This window comes from Melanotaenia boesemani, chromosome 22 (assembly GCF_017639745.1).
Source record: "Melanotaenia boesemani isolate fMelBoe1 chromosome 22, fMelBoe1.pri, whole genome shotgun sequence".
NCBI classification, from domain to species: Eukaryota; Metazoa; Chordata; class Actinopteri; order Atheriniformes; family Melanotaeniidae; genus Melanotaenia; species Melanotaenia boesemani.
In genome coordinates, this window is record NC_055703.1 from 25,144,546 (window position 1) to 25,153,083 (window position 8,538).

The window sequence follows — 8,538 nt, forward strand, 5'->3', positions numbered from 1 at the left end:
TTGGCAACTGTTTGACAGACAGTCTGCCCTTGGCTTGCTGGACTTTTGTGGTTGTGACTGAATACTTTGATTGGTGGTATTTGATTAGCAAGATTAGTGTTTTTCCTACAGTTAGGGATGGTGAAACGGAGACCTCATGAATCATCGAGCCAACTTTGACCCAAATGCATGAAAATGGCTTAGTGTTCTCAGTCATTTGACCAAATCAAAGAGCTCCATCTGCTGGCTGTGGGCATCTGATGCATCAGAAGGACAGCGATGACACTTCACACCTATCATCCCTGTCTCATCTTGGAATACGTGTTCAGTAAACGATACATAATCTACCATCTGAGTGAATATTTATTTTCAGTAGTGGTCTCCTCACAGAGGGAATGGAGACGTTTGAGGGAAGGGGTGCTTGTACAACATGGATGGTGATTGTGTTACTGATTTTATACAGTTGTATCAAAAGATATGGTAGGACAAATGCTTGTGTCACATTGTTATGTTTCAGAGATTTTTATTTAAAAACAATACTTTTTCAATGATGTTAGGCTTCAGTCTGCTCCTCTTGTGGCACACTACCTCTCCAGCTTTGGAGAAGACCCGCTCGCAAGGCACAGATGTGGCTGGCATGTGCAAATATCGTTTTGCCAGCCTGAGTAGGCTGGGGTTCACAGACTTGCGTGTCCTCCAGTATTTGAGCGGGTCTTCTCCTCTGGAGATGTAGTGTTCAGCAAGGTAACGTTGGACCTCCACCGTGGCATCTGCAGTTGCACTCTGAGTGCTCTGAGTTGCACCTAAACAAGAAATAAATAGGTGACAAAAAAGCCTATTTTAGGAGGAAATAATGCAGACGTAATCAGTGGCTAATACAAACCAACTCAGCTATCCAGAAGGTCCCACAAGTGGTCCTGGTCCCCTGCTGCTGCAGATGTGGATGCCGCTTGTGTTGGTAACTGAAATTAGACACAGTATAAATACAGTGTCATGTGTGCTTATTACATAAAAAAGAACTCAAGAAAATCTGGCGTACCTGTGATGTTGACTGCGCCACCCTCTCCATTCTTATGCTTGCAGCACATTCGGCGGTTACCCTGGCAACGGCATCTTGTGCTGATGTTGTATTACCAAATGCAATTGTTTTAAATCGGGGTTCCAGTAAAGTTGCTGTTGTCAGGACACGGATATTTTCTACGTGACATCTTGTATGTAAGAAGTCTTGCAGGTGTTGTGTAAGTTCGATTGCTGTAGGATTGTGTGGTACACCGGCTTTTGTAGCAAGTTTATGCTGCACCATTCGGATTATTGGAAGGACCTTTGACGCTGACACGTTCATCTCTGAAGAAAGTTCTGTTGTTGCTAAGTTGAATGGTCCGAGAACCTCTAGACATTCACCAATGGTGTCATATTCAATACATGAGAGGGCGGTGACATCAGCGACCAGAGACGTGACCGCGGCTCCAACAGGTTCACGCTGCTCATGAAGGCACTGCAGCATGGAAAAGGTGGAGTTCCACCGGGTGTCAACCTCTAGAATGAGCTTATGTGCTGGTCTCTGGAGTTGCTGCTGGATTTCCACCAGGCGCTCTTTGGCCTTGACGCTGGATCTGAAGTAGGTCACTATTCTTCCCGCCTTCGTCCTGATGTCTTCCAAGGCCTGTGTTTGTTCCAGTGACTTCTTTACAACCAGATTCAGGCTGTGTGCAAAGCACAGCACATTCCTCAGTTCCATTAGCTTCGCCATTAACTGCATGTTTGCTGCATTGTCCGTGATGAGACAGTGTACCTTTTGGCTCAATCCACATGCAGTCAACTGTGCGTGCAAGGCATCTCTCAAATTCTCGGCCGTATGTGACTGCTTAAAGTGGCTGACACCCAACAGAACACTTGCTAGCTCCATATCCTCATTTATATAATGGCAGGTGACCCCAAGGTAGCCATCCATGGCCATAGATGATCACATGTCTGCTGTTAGGCTGACCGCTTCTGCCTTCTCCACAGCTTTGATGGCATGTTCTCTTTCCTCATTATATTTCTTCTCCACCAATACCTTCAAAGCCTGGTGAGTAGGCAGGGTGTATGTGGGGTCAGGTTTCTGAACAAAGGCCCTGAAGCCTTTTGTCCTCCACCAATGTAAATGGTTGTGCATCCATAACGATCATGCCCACCAGTGCCTCATCCAATTCAGCTTGCTGCCCTATAAAATAAAATAATTTACATATCGTCACCATCCTACAGCAATGGCGTAAGTAATTTATTGTACAAATATGATTTATTTCGCCTAATTAATCATTTTGTGATGCTGGCCACCTCTAATAATATCACCAACATTGTTAGAAGAAAAGATCAGATAAGGAACTGTTCGTCTGTGGATGTTGGTGACAATATCAAAGGTGGCCCGCATCACAAAATGATGACTTAGGCGAAAAAATATTTAAATAAAAAATGACTTAGGCCATTATTTTAGGAAGGTGACGATATTGAACAGTTGTTAACCATATTTGACCAGTACTCATTTCATAATGTCTAGCATATAGTGAAGGAATTTAAAATCCTACCTTGACGGTTTGCTGCACCACCAGGAGCAGGAACAGCAGCAGAAACAGGTGTAGGCGTTGTCTCCGGGTGTTTGGAACGCTAATGCCGCAACATCGCCGATGTGTTCCTGCTGTAGGTTATCTCTTGATCACATATGAAACACTTGAGTTTTTTTTTTTTAAATCAAGTCAAAGTGTTTCCATGCGTAGGAACGTATACACTTGGGTGGCACTGGCTCTCCTTCCATCGCCCTTCCTCTGTCTCACTCACACACCACACCTTTCACACAGACACAGTCTACACACAATCTCTTACAGCCTCTCAAACACTCTCTAAACTTATCAATATTTATATGTATATATAATAACTATATTTATATGTATATCTATATTTCTATGTGGAGATGTGTGTGCTGTCTGTATATATGTATGTAGTATTTCTCCTCTGTGTTTGTAACTGTGTCTATATAAATGTTTGTCAGCTAAATGTGATCTAAATGGACTAATGCTAATGTGATGCTTTTTCCTAAATCTGTTCTCCAAATTTAATGTCGCACAATTTCTAGCAAAATCTCCTCCTCTTAAAAACCCACAATTTGCTAAGCGCGTGGAACCCTTTTTAAATCATTGACAGATTGAAAAGCCCGGCCCCTTCGAATTTCCCGCGGGCTGCTCGACATGCTTTGATGACGTAACGAGGCCTCGTTTGGTCTATCACGTGACTTTTGGCATGCTGAATCCTGCTCAGAGACAATGCTCGCAACACTTCCGTGTCATATGCTCGACACGTGATCGAGCAGATCATCTCAAGCATATCATTCCTACCTACAGTGCTAAAACTGTTGAGCTTTGTGTTTTTTTTTTTTTTTTCTATGACTAATAGTTTTGTTTCTTTCTTTTTCCCTTGGTTGGTTAATAGGTAATGCCTAGGCTCATATAAATGAAAGAAGGGGGCTGTTAGGTAACATAGGTTTAGGTAACAGAATCATGGTGTAATTTAAAGTATATCAATCTGTAATGACAGTAGTAGTCTACTCACAGCTAGCGGGACAGGAACGTATGAGGGAAGAGGTGCTTGTTCAATGGGGATAGTGATTGTGTTAGTAATTTGGGTTATATAAGCACAGCTATTGGAGCTGCTTCACTTTCTGTTTATAGCATGGACCAGTAGGTCAGTTTTTCGTTCACCCGTTTATTTATTCTTGGTTCTGCTTTTTTTGTACTGGCTGGTTTTAAGTTAGAATATAGCTGTTGTATTGTGGTTTTTGCTTTAAGCACCTTCACTAAACCCAACACTTGTGATTCAATACCATTTGTATTGTTCCTCATTCCTGCTTGTGACAATAAATTCTACTAGCTCCTATTTTACCAGATGTCCACTGTGCACTTTGTTACACCTCACATCTCCTAGCAGGGCCGGGTCGTAACAATAAGCAAAATTAAAATAATCAGGACCCACATGAGCAGTTAAAGAGCAAATCAGGCACACGAATAAAGTTCTCAGGAAATCGGGACTTGCAGCCTGCATCTCACCACACAAAACCAACCAGGAAACTGCCATTCGGTATTTTTGTAAATGCACATGAGGATCAACATGTTGGCATTTAATCCTCTGGCAGGAAAAAGATTTACTCACTCTCACTTCATCAGGTGTAGAAATTAGAGTAAAACCCATTTTACTTATCAGATCCTGGAGCAGCAATAAGATGGAGTAATCTGGAGAAAATACAAATTCATGTGTCAGTGAATCACCGTTAGGATGTATCTGAAGGGATCAAGTACGTTATTTTCCATCTTGTTTTAATTTATTTATTTATTTTTCTGTCAAAGGTGAGTCAATCTGTGTTGGATAACTAAGGAAAGGCTGTTGCCACCAACTCACTAAACACCTTCTCTTCTTTCTAAACTGTGAAAACAACAGAGGGTTAGTTGCACATCATGTGGATCAGTATTCTTTCTTTTTTTTTCATTTTTTTAAATTTTTTATTAGAGGGTCTCTGCTGACTCTATCCTGACAGAGGCGCTGAGTCTAGTCGGATGTGCAGCCTGTGAAGAGCTTCAGGACAAGGTGTTTCAGCTCAGGCAGAGACAGGAGAGAGGGAGGAGAACAAAAAGAAATCGGGTTAATATTTTTCCTACAGAGTGTGTGTATGTGTCTGAGAAAAGTTACAAATTGTCCCCCAAAATACACTTAAGCATATTTTACCTGTAGTATGATCAGTGTGAGATGGTTTATTAGTACTGTGAGTTTGGTGGCACTACAACATGTTATATTTTTTCAGTGTTACAATTTGCAGATGGTCCCTGTCCAGTCGAGCACCAGCAGGCTCTGCGTAGAGCCCAATGCAACCTTCCCAGCTCGAAGGACGGCTCGTTTTGAGGAAAGTACGACTGTAACTTGCAGTCTACGTTGCTGTGATTGTGGTGTTGTGTCGTTTTTGTAGAAGCAATGTTTCATTGATGAGTTATTAATCTTGAAAAGCTGAATCTGTGAATATCTTTCTAACTTTACCGAAGTCTGAGAAGTTTCCTGTTTACACAGTCTTGTTCCCACCCTCACAATATCACTTCATATCTTTGTAAAAGTGTTTCAGTAAACTTGTAAAGGTGTTTTGTGTCAATTTAAATTTGTATCTTGAAAATGTAAAAGTGTTTCACTGGATGTAAATTTGTTTTGCACTTCCCACCCACCGTACTCTTGCCCCCCATGCATAAATGTTTACCTCCACCACTGCTCCAGATTAAAGGGCAAGGCAAGGCAAATTTATTTTAATAGCACATTTCATGTACAAGATAATTCAAGTGCTTTACATAAACCATTACAGAAGGGTACAGAAAGCAATACAAGTACATAAAAAAGCAAAGATTTAAAGAAATAAAATTATTAAATAAAAATAGAAATATAGATAGAAAAGGCCCAGATAGATAAAATGCAAGAAATAAAGTTCCAGTGTGGGGAAAGACAGTATTAAAACATGATCAAGTTTAAAGATTCCAGCTTAAAAGAACCAGATGTAGATTTTGACTTCTAAATAAAAACTATTGAAATGCAGCAGAGAACAGGTGGGTCTTTAACCTGGATTTAAATAAACTGAGTGTTTCAGCTGATCTGAGGTTTTCTGGGAGTTTGTTCCAGACATGTGGAGCATAGAAGCTGAATGCAGCTTCTCCATGTCTGGTTCTGACTCTGGGAACTGATAAGAAACTAGATCCAGATGACCTCAGGGTTCTGGCAGGTTCATACTGGGTCAAGAGGTCGCTGATGTATTTTGGTCCTAAACCATTCAGAGTTTTATAGACCAGGAGCAGAACTTTAAAGTCTATCCTCTGACAAACAAGCAGCCAGTGTAAAGACCTCAGAGCTGGACTGATGTGGTCCACTTTCTTGGTCTTAGTTAGGAATAAGATTTAAACCAGTGTAGTGCAGCACCAGAGAGGCCCACCCAGTTCTCCAGTCATTTAAATAATATTTTGTGGTCGACTGTATCAAATGCAGCACTGAGGTCCAGTAAAACTAAGACAGACATTTTTTGAAGAGGACTTCTCCCGGAGAGCCAGGACCACAGAGCTGTTAAAGAAAACTCAGCAGAGAGAAAAATCTGTCTGATGAAAGATCACCACAATCATAATGGAAACATACTCACAACACATTTAAAGTTAAACTATTTCAACAATTTCCTTCTAAAGGGATGAAGTGTGGTCCAGTGTTGTTGATAATTTATTATCGAGATGAAAAAAACAAAAGCTGCAACATCATTCCAGACCAATTCTCTTCATCCTCTAACACAGTGTTTTTCAACCAGTGTGCCTCAAGATATTTTCAGGTGTGCCGTGGGAAATTATCTAATTTTAATTAATTGGTGTAAAAAAAAACGTTTTTGAAAGCAAATTAATTACTAACTGCAAATAATGTGCCATTGTCGAGTGTTTGTGCTGGCAGAGCACTCATTTATTACTCTTTAATAACAGTAGGTGGCAGCAGGTAGCTAATTGCCTTGTTCTTACAAGAGAATTTGTTATTAATGGATGCAACAGGTGGCAGTGACAGTGGCATTTTAGCTAGCGAGACTATAAGGTGACGGTGATGGAAAAGTTTTTGAAAAGGAAAAATTTTAACTTCAAACTAGACTCTGGACAAAATTTGGATCCAAAACAAAAGCTCCAACATCATTCCAGACCAATTCTTTCCATCCTCTATCACACATAGAAAGAAATAACGAACCACCCCCTAACGTTCAACCAATCACAGACCTTAAATGAGATGTGTCATCATTCACAGATTTGATTGACAGGCTGAAAGTATTTTAAGTTTTTGGGTGCATTTACTGTTGTAGTGTATATGTTTGACGCCTAATGAGAGGATGCTTGTCTCTTGTCCCACTTCTTTTGCTATACTACCCAAAACACACCATGAAACATCAGTAAAATCAGAACCTTCTTTTAGTCATATATGTTTTAAATCATTTGCATTAACAACAGAAATCACCATGGATCTTAAAAACAAAACCAAAACAAGGAACAGAGCTGAGGTGGAGCTACATGGAAAATAATGATGAACATCTGGAAGAGAACAAAGGAAAACCTGCAGCATTTATACTGAGGAAGATGATAACAAACAAGGTCCAGATGTGGTGATCAGAGACTGAAAACCTGCTTTCAAACAAGAACAGACAGTAAAGACAACAGTAGAAACAGTTAGAAATGTTGTTTAGTCAAATCTGACTGAAATAAAGAAAATGAAACCATATTTCCAGCAGATCTTACAAGGTTTCCAAAAGTCAGACATGATATTTTTCTATCTCAGACAAAATAAAAAAAGTTTTATAACTTTAAATGGTTCAGAAGAAAGAAAAAAATCATTTAACATAAAAGAAGAAAAACACAAATACAAGGACCAAAGTAACTGAATCTCCACAGAGAGTAGGTTAATGCGACTTCATCCTTCTGTAGATCAGAATCTGGTGGAGACGGAGAGACTGAAGGAAAACAGGTGATTTCTGTTATCTCACATTAAAATGTGAAATATCATATTTTTATTTTTTATTTTTTAAACCTGTAGCAAGCAGAATGATAGTCTGGTTGCTGTATTGTGCTAAACAAATTTGCTTTGCCAAGGGGAATCTTATGGGTATAAGGCTCCTCTTGATCATCCAATTCATTTATTAATTTATTCCTTTGAATCACGGAATCTATGTATCTTGCTGGACCAGACCGGAGGGAACAGAAAAAGAAGGAAGATAGCAAAAAGAAGCAAAAGGGAAAGCCGAAAGAAGAAAGAAGAGACAAAAACACCACAGACAAAAGGCAACAACCCTTCAATCCACACTATCACCCTGCCCCACCTGGAGGATGGCAGAGGAGAACCCTAGCCAGAGCCCCCGCAGTCTTGGGGCACAGGCCCCAGTGGGCCAAGATTGGCAGCCGCCTGCCCCACCAGGGACCGGCCATCCAGGGCAGCCTGATCAAAGGGTCCAGGGCTCCAGGAGCCCAAGGGGCGACCCAGGCTGACCAGAGAACAGCAAGCCCCAAGCATGGTCCACACCACCACCCCCAGCCACCCCTCCACCACACCCACATGCGGCAGACTGGGCACCCGCCAGAGCCACGGGCCCCTCTGTGCAGTCAAAATGGCTCCCGGCTCCTGGGGCAACCACCTCCCCCTGCCTGCCCCCAGCCACACCCAGGGGGAACAGAGATGTGAGAGGTCCCCATTACCCTCCCTCTCCCCTGTTTATGAAGTGTGTGTTGTTTGCAATTAAAACTGAGGGGCAGTGACCGCATTGTGCTGAGAGAGAGGCCACTTTAGTGGCCCCACCCACCAAGCACTGCATGACTTGCCCCCCAGATGTTGTTTGTGTGTTGTGTTTCTTGTGTTTTGGTGTCTAAGTGCAATTAAAACTGAGAGGAGAGTCGCCACAGGGTGCAGCCGAGGAGGCCACTTAAATGGGCCCCCCGCACGGCGTGCACGCCTGGCCCTGCGGTGGGAGGTGTACGCCACGGTATACCTCAACATGGG